Genomic DNA, 15,454 nt, shown 5'->3' with positions numbered 1-15,454 from the left:
AACATAAGGTGAAAACAACCCAAGAGCTTCTCAAGGCAAAGGAACAGAATATTCTTCAATGGCGAAGTAAGTCACCTGATGTCAACCTAAGCAAGCAGGCTTTTCACTTAAGATAAAACTGAAGGCAGAAAGACCCACAAACAAGTAGCAGCTGAAGGAGGCTGCAATACAAGGTGTGACAAAGCATCTCAAAGGAGGAAACTCAGTGTTTGGTGATGTCTATGGGTGCCAGACTTCAGGATTTGCCTCAAAGTATGCCCAATGATTATATTCACAATTATGTTAGTTTGTCCAATTACTTTTGAGCCTCTGACAAATGTGGGGGACTGTATAAAAATGGCCATAATTCCTCAAAGGTTAATGTGATTCTTTTGTTTTATCCATTGAATTAAAGCTGAAAGTCTACACTTCAACCACACATTGACTGATTAGTGTCATCCATTGGAGTTGTGTAAAGAGGCAAAATTAGAAAAAGGTGTGTCACAGTCTAAATACTTATGGCCCTGACTGTAACTGTCTGTTCATGATCTCTTGAGAGATCAAACTGCAGTTCCTATAGAGGGAGACAGAGAGCCAGTCACTTAAGGAAACACTTTGGTTGCAAAGCAGCAAATCACTGTGAGAAAGGGAAAAAAAAGCTGGATGTCTGGCAGAGAGGGCTGATGATCTGTGGTTGTTTTTCTTGGCAGCGCTGCATGCTCTGTGGAAGAAAACCGTTGTGTACCGACCATGTTTGTGACAGAAAAAAAATAGTCTTTTCTTAACTGCAACAGAAACACCAGTATGACTGTTGACACCACTGCTTCTTCTCTGGCCCCAAAAACCACATCAGATGATTGGGGGAGAAGAGGGAGGGCAATGAGACGTTATGTGTAATGGAGCAACTGGACTCAACTGACAGATTTTCTCCGCTCAGTGGATCGTTGTGTTGTGTAAACTGGCTGACGATTCAAATTTGGGCATTACATGCAAAATGCTTTTCTTGTCACGTGGAGATGGAAATTGCTTCGTGGTCTTTGACTTGATGGCCTTGCAATAATGTAAAATAAAAAAAAATTGAAATGAAAGCCGTATAATTCTGGGTGGCCTGGCCTATGGTACAAGACAGCAAAAAAAACTGGTGAAAAGAAGCCTCAGCCCCGAACAGTTTGAGGACATTTCCAGCCCGCGAGCCGTCGCCACACTCAAAGTTGTGCAAAAGAAAAGGCGCAGCTGCTGAAATCTAGACTCTTTCTTTTTGTCTTTTTTTTTCCACTTCTTGCTTTCTTTCTGTCTCAAATAGCAAGATGAAGAATGACGACAGCGGCTTAGCGCACCAAATTGTCAGCTGAGGGTTGGAGGGGAAAATAAATGTCAGCGGTGGAAAGGCAGAGACAGTCAGACACAAAGAGGCCTTTCTACCAGCAAGCAGAACTACCTCACGTCACAACACAAGCAGGAAAACACACCACCACCACCACCACCTTGCCCCTGGGACGGAGTGCGTGTGCGAGTGTGACAGAGGTGGAGGAATGGTTTGGGGGAAAAGGGAAAAGAAAGGGGTCTGGGACATTTAATGAAACCCAATATCCTGCCTCTGGTCTAAAAATAAATGGAGCACAAAAACACAACGTTGCATGTGTGTGTCTGCATAATGTGAGTGTATGACGTATAGACTAAGTGATGCAGAGGAGAGGTGTGAGAAATCTGTATTCATTTCACAGGTTTATTTGAGCTGAAAATGAAAACTGAAACCCCTTCTGCTCTACTGCCCCACTGTATCGCTCACACACACACACACATATCAACACACTGAAGTGCGTATGAGGGGGTAATGTCACTTTGACTACGGAAACTATACCATCGGCTCTCCGCTGTATAGGCAATTAAATGGTGGAGTGAAACTTTAGAGCTGCATATATTTTCTCCTCAGTGTTATTCTCAGAGTGTGTTTGTGCATGCGTCTGATAATTACTAATTACTCAACGAAGGCTATATCTCCCTAATGTTTTTTCTCTGCTGGAGTTTTCACGCTCCAAGACTAAAGGTGTCACCCCGCTAGAATATAATGAAACATACATATAGAATCACAGTCACTTAATACGTGAAATGCGATGAATGTAGAGAAAGTTATGCTGGTAATAGCTGGTGCAGGAAGCTAATGACAGCTAACTCATGTGAGCTGAGTTCATGCTGGAATAAAGGAGGTCACATATAGTCCAAAGGGGCAGCTCAGAAAATGCCATAGATTGTAAACTTTATACAACATTACTGTGATTAAAAACAACAACATTATTATACTGTAAACAGTCAGAAAGTGCAGGATGCAGGATGTAAAAATGAAAACAGAATAAGACAATATTTGCTGTAAATAAATTAAAGGCATCAGTTCCAAGTCATGCAGATACTTTTGGAGAGGGAGGAGCGGACACTTCATCAACAGCTGACAGTCTTCAAGTCTGAGGTGGACACGGTCAGCAGCTTTACATTCTTGGGCGCCCACATTAGTGATGACCTCACCTGGACATGTTACATCACTCAGCTGGTCAGCACAGATGGTTCATAGAGAGCATGATATCCTGAATCAGGTTGCACCACCAGTTTTTAATCCAGTCGAGACTTTAGTTCACTACCGATCAACAATGTAAAGAGGTAAAGATATTAGCATTATGTTTGGAACATGTACATTTTATTTCTTTACTATTTGCTCACTTCATTATCAAACAGCATTTTATCACATGTCAGGTCAAATGTGTAATATTCCATTACTTTGTTTATTCTTTACTTAAAATCAATCATAAATCATACATCAGCAGGCTAACATCAGTTTTGTTGGTGGTAAGAACTAGTTCTCCTCGTATGTAAAAGTATATATGCATAGTATGTAATAAATGCACTGTATATAAAATCCGAAGAAAACAGGTGACTGAATATCTCAACTTTCTTTCCATTTTTATTCCTGTTAGTATTTAGTTTTTCTTTTCCATTTAAAATATTGTTTTTCAAATAAAAGCACTTCTTGTCTCCTCGCTCTGGCCCCTGGATCTTATGAGCTGATATTATGTGTCGAACCTGCCCGTCCCTCGCCGGCTGTGAACTCGTCATGCTCCTCACGACTTCTCATAAAGAATTAAAGGGAGGTTACCTGCTGTGTTTCGTTTGGCTGAGCGCTGTATGAAAAAAAAAAACACACAACAGTGGCGTGACGTACGTTGCATTCACATCATGTGCGACCGAAGGTATGAGATGAGAAGAATTCCCATGGCCTCTACTTGCATTCGTTTCATACTTTCAAGATACAGCACACATGAATGCACACACAATGCATGGGTTAGGTGACCTCCACCTCACTCACTCACAAACTGTCACACAGCTGTGAGAACATGTGTGTTCATTATCTGCATGTATGTGTGCGTGTGTGTGTGTGTGTGTGTAGGAGAGCACGCCAAGCCACCTGGAGCAAGGCAGGTATTATCAGTGACGGTGCCAAGAGATACTTAAAATGCAGCCACTGTGTCTAGTACTGACACACCTGTCTGGGCAGGGATCAGACCTCTGCGTGCGTGTGTGTGTGTATGTGTGTGTGATTGCACCTTTGTTTGACAAAGCCCCGGTTCACCCAACATTGTTTTTTTAATCTTTTAATGCACAAGGAGTGGCCAGATCAGCCGGCAGAAGTGCACATTTACTATAGCTGGAGGAATGTATCACTCAACTGCCTCCTGGCACTAATATCTTCCTTTTCCTTGTGGTCAAATGTGCACAGCTGATGAAACACAAGGGGATGGAAAATGAAATGAATGAATGAAACCTTCTAGGTGCATCCCAGTCACCTGAACTTCCCGTGACTTTTACGACGACAAACTCCACGTACATGCCTGTGTAATGATGTGCTTCCATAATAGCAGCCCTGTTTCTCTGTCAAGTTAAGTTGCAGGAACTTTTATTTTTGTCTGAATTTGTTAAATGTTTCCATCTGCAGTTTAATCCATCAGGGTGGTCTTGGTAATTGCCTCATTTTGTTTAGTTGCCATCAACTTGGCACAGGTACTTGATACATGTACCGTGCTATCAGTGCATTCAGGCTGCGGTGTCGACTTTCAGGTAAAACTGACACAGAGGACACTCATCTGAAGATTTTTCCTTTTCTGTAAGAGGCTGACGGGCGGGACAGGGTTGAACACGACTATCAAGTCTGATGTGTCTGAAAACACTGCTGCTTTTTCTTTAGCCATTTGATCTGCAGCAGTACTTTGTTATGCTGCAATGACTTTTACTTTAAAAGCTGAATTTGTTTCAACAACATTTTTCAGACCTTGTATTTTATCAAAACAAAGGTTTTTTCTAGAGTTTAAAAGTTTATATTCTTACTCAATTCAACCGGGAAGATTCCTGAAAAAACTAACTGCACTATTACGGATCATTATGTGTATAGATGATCCGTAAATCATCCTTGATCCATAAATGATCCTTAAATGATTATTGCAGAATCTGAAAAATGATATTTTATTTATTATTTATTTATATACTGTGTATGAATTTATCTATTTGTTATTTATTTTTACAAAATATTCAGTTTATGTTTCTGCATTTTACATTATAATTTATGTAGTAAGTAGTAAGGACTACATTTATTAATGGTATAAGTTATATGTAGTTTTAAAGAATTATGTTCGCATGGTATTTATCAATACGTCAATATTAAAAGGTGATAAACAAGTGTGAGCGGGTTTGTGTTCTTGAGTCGATGGTTTTTAAGAAGTATTGTCACATGTGTGTAGCCAAAATAAACAGCACCATCCCATAGAAAATAATGCAAGCACACTGACAAAAAAAACTGGAATAAGCTCTTGGAAGCAAAAATAATCAAGTTGTTTAACGGGCAAAAGGTGACAAAACAGAAAAGAAAATGCGACAAAAAAAACAAAACTTTTTGAAGTTGTGCTGAACTGAGGCATTCAGTTGTTCTTCATTTGTTGTCAGAGTGTGTCATGAGGCCTTATTTGTACACTGAGCATTGTGAGAAACGGCCCAGAGGTCTCAGACCATCTCACTTTTCAGCGACGAGCATTGATTTTACGCTCAGTCAAGACATTTTATGCCAAATGGTATTTCTGTTTGGTTGCCAGTGTTTAGAGAGACGGTAGTGATAGTTTCCCCTTTTCAAGCCATGGATCACATGTCTTGAGCATAAATACAGTCACATACAGTCACACACACTCTCTCACACACACGCACACACACACATATACACACACACTCTCTCTCTAAAGACAGTCTAAATGAAGTATTGAGATCATAACAAGATGCATGTCAGAGCAGCTGTGAAAGCATTTTTGAAAGCTAAAAATGTTTACTGGTTAAAAAAACTTTTCATCCCATGCCTATATTGCATTATAAACACACTTAAAGCATTATGAAGTGCATGAGTGCTTATAACTATAAATATGTAGCGCAATGAGAAGATGCCGATAATGTATTGTAGACATTAGCGTCACAGAAAGTGTACCGATAATCTGGGTGAACTCCCCCTTTAAACATCCTCCGCCATGTTCTAACCTGAAGGAAATAGAATCAGACAGCAGCCCTGCTAAACACAACCCACACGTGAACATGAAGGGAAGTTCACGTCACACACAGTCACTGAGGAGCCACCACACACTCCGTGCCCTCGGATGACTTCTCCTCTCTGAAAGAAGTAACCCTCCACGACCTGAAACACATTATACAACATCATAAATCCGAGATATTTACTGTAATTTAAGGGTTTATTGTAGCATGTGTCGACAAATCTCACAGCAGGATGCAGACAAATAAAAATGAGTAAAATATAAACTCCCAAATATACACTGTAAGATATGTAAAAAGAGTTATCACACCAATCGCTCCGCATTATTCAATGGGTTTCAACAGAGCGCTGTTCAGTCAAGTACGTGTGTGAGTGTTAACAGCCAGTCAGCTTATAAACACTCATTCTTTATCGTTGTGAAGGGCCCGCCAAAACATAAACAAATGGCCAGCGTGATGACATAACTATCACTATGAAACGTTGGAGTAGTTTTAACTTTTCCAAAGCATAAAACACGTGCAGGCAGATAATGTCAATCAAATAATGTAGCCGACTGCATGAAAGTCCACGACCACGTTAACCTACAATTCATCAACAATGGTTGTTAAGTAACCAAATTTTTCATGATTGGAGAGCTTTTACACAAATGTGGGTCCTTATAAATGGACTCGGGAGTTTATTACCAGCTAAGAAAACCACATTTATTTTTTAACAAAACTAGTCCACTAATTTGTTGAATAAAAGCCCACAATCACACCTCACTGTGACCTTTGACTAGACCTTTCATAACATAAAATGCACCTGAAAATGCTTCACAAGAGGAACAAATCAATAACACAGGTATTTAAAGCACACATAATTAAATCATGCAAACAAGGAGCGAAAACAACAAAATACATAAAAATACTGAAGAGACACAAAATAAGACAATACTGGTATAAAGATATAAAAAAACATATGAGTATGACAAATATGAAATAGATTAAAAAAATGAATACTACCGAAAACTCCATTTAGTCTGAAAAACTTCTTTCTCATTTTGATGTCATTAGTATGCCGAAAGGCCTGTTCGTGCACCATCATTATCCGTCTGAGTGGCTTTCACTGCCTTTACTTCAGGTGTCTGAAAGGCTGTTAAAGAAATTTTAATTAGTCATCTCGTCGGGCAGATGACTTAACAATAATTGGCTGAAAACTCGTGTGCAGCTTGCAGACACATGCAAACCAAATGACAAGAGCATTGGAAGAGATGGTTGATATGTGAAGGGCTGGAGTTTATTCTCAGTCTCTGTTTTCTGATAATCAGTGATGTATTTTTCTTTCATCTATTTATTCCCGCTCCATTATTGCGTTTTATGTCCTGAGATGCTGGGTGATGATTAATTAAAGTGAATTAAGTTATAAGAAATCTGTGCATATATATATTTATTGCAAGGATGATAGTGTATCATTATTACCATAGCTGTAATGTATTATAATATTTTGTGTCATATTGTTACATTGATAAGGTCATTGTTTGCTTTCAGGAAGGTGAGAAAAGTAAATCTATGCAAGAACAACACAAAACGTTACTTAAACCAAACAATGAGCACTTAGAGTAACTTATAATCACATTATAATGCATCATAACAGTGATTATAATACAGTAAATGAGATTATATTGTGGTACAAATATGGGAATTATAATACACAATGATCCTGTAAAATAGATCACAAAGTGACAGTATAGAAGTATTATAATACTTCATCTTATAAAGTGATTATAAAATGCTTTATAATGTGTTGTGACTATTGTCCAGTCAAAACATATTGGTCAAATGTCTAATTTCCAAAAAAAGTCTTATTTATGTTTCATCATTTATGAATCCCACTGCTTTTCTTGGTAAGACCCGCCCTGCATAGCATTTACATGCTGCGATTGGTCAGGCGTCCATGCTCCCCGAGGTACCAGTAAGCTGGTTTGTTCAGGTCCCGACCGAGCGGCTATCCGGACCCTAACCACTCAAGGTCAGTGCCTAACCTCAACCGATCGTCTCTGCCTCAACCCGCTACACATGGCAGGTCGTGCCAAGAAATGCAGTGGGACTGATAATTAAATCCCCCTTCCCCACTTCCCACCCCTTTACTTCCTGTCCGCTTCCTTGGACCACATCAATCTTCAAACTCAGCTTTTATTTTGATCTCAACTACACACCTGTAGAGTTGCATGACTGCACATTTCATGGTTGTGACGCTGTTGCAGTGACAAAATCTGTCCACAGATCGACAGACAGAGATACAAACACATGGTGAAGTACTCTGAACCGGTAGTTCCCGCTCCGGTAGGTGTCTCCAGGACCACATTCTGCCATGATGACTCACAAGGGGAAAACAATACCAGCGTCGCTGTGAAATAACATGAACAAAGGAAAACGTTTGGTGGTTATAACTGCTAATGTAACTGCTAATTAGCGTGCTAGCGTCCATTAGAGGGATACAAGCTTAACAGCATGATGTGTCCTCCCAAATGAATGCGTCTGTTTGTTGAAAAAGGGGGAAAATATTTGTGTTTTTAGGCTCTACAGCGCTGTGACGTTTCACCAGTCAGCAGTGAAGCCTGAAAAATCGTTTTTTTTCTTAGTTTTGTTTTTAGTAGTTATTATTTATTCATTCTAATATATTTTTTGGGCTTTGTGGCATGGTAATTTCTATTTTTTGAGGATGCACATATTACTATGATGGAGAATTAAAATTCCAGTTTGACATCAATAGTGTGTCCATATCCCATAAATATGTTGTGCTCTTTCAGTCTGTCGTCAGTCGCAGTCTCCAGCTTCCTTCCTCCTCTTCTTCTTTCTTGCTGCATCTTCATCTTCTTCTCCCTCCGTCTCCTCCGTCACTCGCCCCATTAGAGACAAAGGGAAGCCATTACCCCATCGATCACACTAACCTCCTGTGACCCCCTTGCCAAATGACGCCCCCCAGAAAACCAGGTCTGCTCCATACTGTTCTTTGTTTGCTCTCTTCCTGTGTTTCTCAGAGCAGCATTGTGGTACTCTCAACAAGTGGCTCATTTAGCTCGACGTGTTGAAACACACATCCTGCTCTAAATTGAGGTTTTGCTCGCAAACAAATACAAAAAGAGCATTCTGTTTGCACTCCAGAAATTAAATTTGTACGAAGTGTGACAGGAAAATGTAATTCAGGTTCTAGTTCAAAGCTGGCTCAAATGGAAACCTGTTTCATAACTCTCATTTCTCCCCTTCAGGGCAGAATTTATTTGGAACTCTTCAACCATGATGAGCACTCTCATATCTCTGAAAATACTTACAGTCCCAGTGGCAATAGCTGTGTCGGGATAACTTTCAGCATGCGACTCCATTTCCCTTTGTGAGTAGAGAGGCTGAGCTCAAGAGGAAGAGCGTAGGGGCAGTTTAAACAGCAGGACAATGCCGATGAAAGCTGGAGAAATGAGGTGGAGAGGAGATGGAAAGGGAAGGAGGAGAGGTTGAAACAGACGGGAGACGCAGAAGAAATGGAGAAAAGTGGGGCGAGACAAAATCTTAATGTCCCGCAGAAGAAAAACAATATGATCCCTTGTCAGAAAATTGAGCAGGAATGCACTAATACACTCATTTTTTTTCTTTGACAATAGTAAACTTACTCAGAGTGTAGTTCATAATAATGGATTCATATGTTTGTCCTCATTTAAGAGGAAAAAAAAGCATAATGCATATCTGAAATTTAATCTTGACGTATTGTGGTTCCTTTTAGGCCTCCAAAGACTGGTGTCTGCAGCTTGTCATAGCTACCTTTTAGTTTTACATAAACTGTTAGGACCTTGCGGTTTGCAAAACAAAAAAACAAATGAATCCTCAGAAATAATATGCACCTGTCCCTTATTATTACCGAGCCATTTTCTTTTTACCTTTGTGGAGAGAATTCACAATTCCCTGCCTGAATTCACAGAATTGTTTTAAACGCTGGTACGTGTCTTTCAAAGCGCTTTGGGTTCAGCTCTTTTACAGAAGGCGAGGCAGATATTCAAGCAAATATCCGTTGGAAAGAGACGTCTCCCAACGGAGGGAGGTTGTGACTCATTCACCTAGAAGAAGAACATTGCTGGTGGCTGAGTCACCGGGGTCACACCCCTACACACACACACACACACACACACACACACACATACACACACACACACACACACACACACACACACCAGTCACTCAACCGGTTCCCTATCTATCTCTGTCTCTCTCTCTCTCTCACACCCACACCCACACACACACACACACACACACACACACACAGAGCACGTGTTTCTGCAAGGAGCACATGAAAGATCTGATATGCCAAATAATTAGCCACTGTTGAGCAATGCAAACACGCATAAACAGCCCACACATCATTTAAAAATCATTTAGTATTTCATATTTTACAAGAGCCTGTTGCTGGTTTTCAAAATTCAAAACAACTATTTTACTCCACATGATGAGCATCTAAAAAGTGTTCTAGATGTAAAAGAGAGACAGGGACTCTCATGCATATGTTGTGGATGTGTATGAGTATATCATAGGAGGCGATGCCTTGCTGACCAGATTTACCTTGCCAGGGGGCACCATTGGTACGACGCCTAAAGTACTATTCTTTAGAATGGCCTTAATTGCTGGCAATAAACGTATGGGGCCCTACAGCATGGCAGAGCAAAGACCCACCACATGTTATATACGATGAGGAAGGAGACACTCGATTTATATCTGTTGTTATATACTGTAGTTAAATATGTTTGTGGCCATATCTTTGTTCATCCATTTTTTTATCATCATTGTTATTATTTGTTGTATTTATCATAATTCATTTTCATTTGATTAAAAGAAAGACAAATAATGAATTCAATACAAGAGGAGAGTGGATACATCCGTGAATGCTAAGTGGGAAGGTAGCGGTGTGAAGTGGATCGTGTGTTAGAGACCGTTGCACTGGATGTTACAATGAAGTGCTGACGGCCAAATGTCACATTTTTTCTATCTTTGTATCTTTTGTGTTTGAAATGAGTTGTGGGTATGGTGTGCTGTGAATACTCAGTGTATCTTTTTCAATTGGAAAAGCAAAAAGTGTATATTTTGTAGTATACAGCTTTATTATTATTTTGTATCATTATGTAAGCTAATGTGAATAAACCTCAAAATAAATGATCACATAAATTACAATTTTGACTTTTACAGCAAAAGAAACCCAAAAACATTTCAAGAAAAGAGGGGCATGACTCAGTGTTGCTGCTCGAATGATTCAAGCAGTCTTTTGTCCTTTTGCACAGCCAGAGAGAAGTCCTGACATGACATGACGTCGCTCTTTAAAACAAGATACTCACTATCCACTCTGAAAGATGGTCACAGGCTTAATGTCATGATGTGACCTGGGCAATTAGCTTCTCAGAATCCGATTGTTGCCGCTGCTAAATAACTTGTTAACGATGTGATGTTTTACAGAGTTGACGCTGGCATCGTCTGCTTGATGTATTCCATTTTGCAGTTTCAACACCGTCTTGTTTGAAGAATTGGTGACGGCAGTAAGGGCTCACCTTCGCTCAGGGTCAGCTCATCCAAAATATCCCTCACAGTATTTGGTCTAAAAACATTCATTGTAATAATGTTCTGCTTTCATTCATCCCACGTGCGTCTTTGTCACTATATTTGAGTCATGAAACAAAAGCACCGTCAAACTTAACAAGACAGTCGCTGCTTATGTAGCTGAGTCCATGTTTAACCGTATGGTACACATACGAGGTTTCACTTGCCGCAATTTTGTTTTCCGCAGTAGATGCGCCTGTATTGCTTGCACGTTTAGCTAGTGTTGACTGTTCTGTGGAAGCATGCTGAGTAAGGTCTTTCGCTCCTCCACGGCCAATTGACAATTCCCAACGTCATGACGTACAGAAGGCTTTCGTCGAGTCAGCAGACCGGCTTAACCCACGTCTTTTTTGCTTCCCATTGTTGTTTCTTTTTTGCAGGTTTATGCATATTTGCACATGCCAAACAGAAACATGCATTTACCTTGCACACAACTGGTGTGCATGAGGGGCCTGTGATTGGATGAGAGGTGATCTCACCCGTGATGTGATTAGCTTGTGAGCTGCTGCCGCTGATCAGATTAAAGTATAGTCGTTAAAGCACAAGGGAGGTCTCGTATGGGAGGAACGACATTAGCCCAGTATGGGCTGTCTCGACTGATACGGGACAGTTGGCTACCTGGCTGTAGCTTCATATTTACTGTTGCAGACATGGGAGTGGAAGGCGATCCAAGTCTTGACAAGAGAGTGAACATTTCCCAAAATGGTATATGTTTATCATTTGGATATGTGACGTATACAACCGGGGAGGGCTGTTGTTTGTGAGCTGCTGTAAATGTTGAATCAGCAAAGCTGCTGAAAAGATATGAAAAGAAGTTCTCCTTCTTGACACCGACATTCCACCCAGTCTACGTTTTGAGCACGAAACACCCCCCCCGTAGGCTTAGAAAATGACTGTAAATCATTTGCAATTTGCTACCTCATGAAAAACCAATGCTGCTAGCTTGAATTCATATTGTATAGAAGGGATTGCAATGATGAAAAACATCCATAGAAATTCTCAAACAACCCTTGCAGTAAATGCCACTTCTACGCGGTTCACTCATATACTAATTGTGGCCTATAAGCTAAAATGGAAGAGGTGTATATCACCAAAACTTGATGAAATAATGACTGAATGTAAGACTGAAGATATTTTTTTCTGCGAAAATCTTGTCACAATAAAATTTTATCTGGCTCTAAGAAGATTTAAACATTTTTAGAGCCACTGTTTTGTGCTCTCAGGTGGGGAAACATTTCCCACTTAAAAGTTGGAGTGCCACTTTATGTTAAGTGTAATCCACTCTCCACACCTTCTCAAGTGTGATAAAAGAGGTCATATGAACTGTATTCATAACGAGTGATTAAACGCTACACCGTGCTCGATGGACCACAGATTGTAACTACATGACTACATGTTAAGCTGCCTTTCACATTTATCATGCACACATATCTTCCTGCATTTTAAGCTTGTTTATAGCTTTCATTTCCATGCAGTAACATCTCAATACAAACCCCTCAACACTGTTTATGATCAATATGAATAGAGTCTCCAGGGGTCCGCTGTTATTCACTGCGGGGAAGGTTTCAGCATGATGAGAGTCACATTAACCTTGAAACCAACGCTGATTTTTACTGAATGTCAATTATGACATAACAAAAAGAAAAGGCTTTGCATAGAATATCAAAAGGAAGTTTTAGACCAAGAATGTTGTAAATAAATGCACCAGCAGTGAGCAAAACAGTGTGCGAGAGTTCTCTCATATTTGACAGCTAATACTTTAATAAATGGGCTCAGCGCCTACGCGTTTCAACCCAGGGCATGTAAAAACAAGTGTCAGCTCACAGGTATATCAGGGCTGATGTCAGCTGCCAGGCAATTGCAATCAGGTTAGCGCTGGATAATTGACACAGCTGCAGTCAAACAGGTAGGTGTGTACATGATCAGGTCAAGTCTAACAAGGCATTGATATCTTTCAGGTTAGAAAGTCCAGCACAATAATCAATAACATCGCCTCTTCACATTCATATATAAAAATAATGACATAGAAAAACACTCATATTGAAATAGAAAATACATTCACAAAGTGCTTCACTGAAGTAGGTTAACTTATGTGATTTGGAAATTCTCAACACATTTGTCTTTCTTCAGAAAACCCTTAGCTAATGAACAACAAATAAATATATATGAATGAACAACAATTTGGGACAGGAACACAGGTCTGTGTTTGTTTGACCCATCCACCTCCCACCTAATGTGTGTGTGTTTTAAGCTTTTTTACTGCGTTATCACACACCCGGAGCATTTCTTCTGAGCGTCTAATAATGACGCAGATGTCTTGATGTTGTAGTTATACTTGAAAGTCTGGTGCGCACTAAAAGGTGCGTCAGGTGGGACGAATCTTCGATATTTGACGCTCTGGGAATAAGAACGGGCCGGAAAATGAAAGCATGAATAAATCAAAAAGCCACTTCACATTTATTTCAGTGTCTTCCAGCAATATCCTTCCCTCCAGAGCCCAGTGGATATAATATTTATTTGCTTTCATACAAGAAATTCAGCTCAAAGTGCTTCAGAATAAGGGAAAATAGAGTGAACATTAAAAAAAGGGTTAATAAGATGGAAACTATATCCCTCTTTGACTTTATGCTTTCTTCTTGAGACATAAATTCAGCGGATTATCATAATGTTACTTCCATTTATTTCTTAATGTTATACCCATTAGCTGGAACAAGTGGGGTTCACACACGCATTTAAGTTAATGTTGAAAAATGTTGGGTTTTTTGGGCTGCACGGTGGTGCATCGCCTTAGAGCAAGAGGGGCTCGGGTTCAACTCCGGGGCTTGACTGGCCTTCTGTTTGGATGTTGCATGTTCTCCACGCGACCCTGAGCAGGATGAGTGGTTAAAGAGGATGGATGGATGGATGGAAAATGTTTTACTGCAGCATGTTTGAGTTCACGTGTTTTTTGCTCCACGTTTCTTTCAAGTCTTTAAATCCTCCATATTTAACCGATTTATGACACAATGTTTTTCAAATGTGCTATGGCAGGATTGCAACCCCTGACCAAAGACAAAACAGTGTGTGGAGGAGGAAAGGTTCCACTCCAAATATCTACAGAAATACACACACGCTACACAACGAGTGTCTGTGTCGTTTTTGAAAGACTGCCACTCTGAAGCAGACTTTCCACATGGTCGGCTGGCTCTTCCAGTAACCAGATGGCAAACTTCTCTCTTTTCCACAGAGGGAGAGATATTGAAGGCGGATGAAGGGTGTGTATAATTTAAATAGGCACTTTTTATGCCACACTGGCAGTTGAGAAACAATTAATTTGTCTCTTGTTCGCTTTCGCTGACAGCTCGGGTGAACAAAATGAAAGCTGGGGTCATGAAATTGTCAGGTTTATTTCCAGGAATCGTTTACATGTTACATATGTGGTGAATCATAGAATTTAACAGCATTTTGATGGATTAAAACAGGGCTAAATATTGGCCCCTTAGTGTTTTTCATTAGTTTGACATTTTGGGAAATAAGCTTAAAAGCTTAAAAGGCTTTTACACACATGGGGCGTTACAAATAAACAACATAAAAAAATGTGAAATACTCGCCTGCAAATATTTGGCATAGGTTATTCATACAGGCAGCGATGCAAATTTGCCACAGTTGCAAAACATGCCAAATACAATGTTTGAATAGATATGGAGATATGGAGGCAAAGGATCACGGGATCCTGCAGAATTGACCCGATCAGCATCTGGCGTGTGAGGTACATAGTTGTATATCCTACGATTAGCTATTTTATTGAGTTTCCCTTTTAGGGAAATGCTTTGAGTGGATTTTCCTCTGGTAAACAGTTATGCCTTATATATGAAAGGTAAGGAGTGGATCTGGTCTGCGCTGCGTTTGTCAAGGTTTGAAAGGAGTAATTCACTTTGGCGTCTTGGTACAGACTATAGAGGCTGTTGTTGAGGTTGTTGTACACTTTAGTGTAAGTTTTGAACGTGTCCATTCTACTCAATGTGATTGGTTGATGCCTATATTTGTGGTGCGAAAGCTCAGAAAGATTGACTTAGTTCCAGAAAAAAAAGGCACGGGACATATGCGCAGAATTAACGTTCCTCCTCTCGTAACATTGACTTCCATTCTAAGCACGGAAGGGGCAAAAATAAAAGTTTTTTGGTGGATATAAACATTCGCAGATAACGGATTTACATTTGAACAACCCAGCATCAGCACACAGCTGGATATCAAAGTTTAGCCTCATATGGATTCATGTTTTTGATTTTTTTGTTTTTGTAAAAATGTGTGGGTAAAT

The sequence above is a fragment of the Anarrhichthys ocellatus genome, unplaced genomic scaffold (assembly GCF_004355925.1).
Source record: "Anarrhichthys ocellatus isolate YVR2014 unplaced genomic scaffold, GSC_Weel_1.0 scaffold32, whole genome shotgun sequence".
Lineage (NCBI taxonomy): Eukaryota > Metazoa > Chordata > Actinopteri > Perciformes > Anarhichadidae > Anarrhichthys > Anarrhichthys ocellatus.
This window is presented reverse-complemented; position numbering follows the sequence as displayed.